Below are 1,490 nucleotides of genomic sequence, written 5' to 3'. Positions count from 1 at the left end.
TGATCCGACCGGCTGGGCCCCAGGAAGGCAGACACTGGCACCTGGGAGTGCTTGCAACATGCCCATCATTCTTCGGCAGGGAAATTTTTTGGAGAAATTGATTGTGGAGTTTGCTTGCTTTTATCTTCTTGAGAGAATATATTGAAGCTCTGTATAATGTTTCTCTTGAAGAAAGCACCTGACATTTCAATGCATTTTGCCTAGGAAGATTTTTCACCATTTTGTTCTTCATGGGCTCTTTGTGCTTCATCCTATATATTTTCTTCTCCTCTCTTCTCCTCTTCTGTCATTTGCAGCTTTGTCTTTCATGCTCTTTTTATTTTTTCAAACTGACAGATACATTTCTGTGTTTACCTCACAGTTTGTATTGCTTTAAGTGTATGCAAAGGAGGAGAGACTAGCTAACAAGCACAGGTATGGCGTTACCTCACAGTTACCATTTCTTTTGTGATGAGAATATACCCACTTTTCTAGAACTTTCCAAGAACACAGGATATTGGTAACTCTCATCACTATGGTGTGTAACATTTCTCGTGAACTCCTAACAACTTCCCAACCTTCCACCTTGCTCACTATAGCCCCCGGTAGCCACCATTCTACTCTGGGAGGTCAACTTCTTTGAAGTGCACAAATGAGTGAGGTTGTGCCGTGTTGGTATTTGACAACTGGCTTATTGCATTTAATGTGGTAAGTGGTTTGTACTGGAAATCGAACTCAGGACCTTGTACTTGTCAGGCAGACTCTGCTGCTGAGCTGCACCGCCAGCCACTTACTTACTGGGGTATCCTCCCAGTCCATCTGTATTGCTGCAAAGAACATGCTTGAAGTGGATGACTAACAGTTCATTATATGTGTGTGCCATGCTTTCCTTATTCCTCCAGTGATGCACATCTAACTTTATTCCATGTTTTGGCTATTTCATCAGAATGCAGATGCCTCTTCAACACACTGATTTCATTTTCTTTGTATATGTAACGAGTAGTGAGATTGTCAGATCATATAATGTTACCCTTTTATTTTTCAACTACTCCCGTTCTATTTTCCATACTTACTATTTTAACTTATATCCCCAATAACTGTGTTCAGGACTTGCATTTTCGACCCTGCTTCAACAACATTTGCCGTTTGTCTTACTGAAGACAGCACTCGGCCTTGCTGGATGACTCAGTTGTTTAAAGCACCCCTTGGGCCAATCCAGCCAGGTGCATAGGTCCACAGTTTGATTCCCAGCTCCCGAAGCTGCACCAGACCTGCCCTTAAGGCGGCCTGAAGTAGCCAAAAAAAAAAAAAAAATCCTTCTCTGAAGACAGCACTGTACTAGTGTATGGTAATATTTTGTGTCGTTTTGACTTCATTTGCCTTTCTTTCATGATTAGAGATACGGAATACTTTTTCATATACCTTTTGATCATGTATGTGTCTTCTGATAAATACCTATTTTAAAAGTCAATGTACTTATTCCATTTATATTGAATTTGTCATATAGTTTA

The 1,490-nt window shown here is 40.5% G+C and overlaps 1 protein-coding gene across 1 annotated transcript in view; it reads left to right on the top strand.

Moving 5' to 3' along the window:
• The window catches only part of Dlg2 (discs large MAGUK scaffold protein 2), a 1,516,571-nt gene that overhangs the window by 402,929 nt on the left and 1,112,152 nt on the right, over positions 1 to 1,490 (top strand). The window lies entirely within an intron of this gene.

The sequence above is a fragment of the Octodon degus genome, unplaced genomic scaffold, assembly GCF_000260255.1.
Source record: "Octodon degus isolate 3935 unplaced genomic scaffold, OctDeg1.0 scaffold00049, whole genome shotgun sequence".
Taxonomy (NCBI): Eukaryota; Metazoa; Chordata; class Mammalia; order Rodentia; family Octodontidae; genus Octodon; species Octodon degus.
The sequence above is the reverse complement of the archived record's forward strand: the minus strand, read 5'-3'. Positions and strand labels throughout refer to the sequence as shown.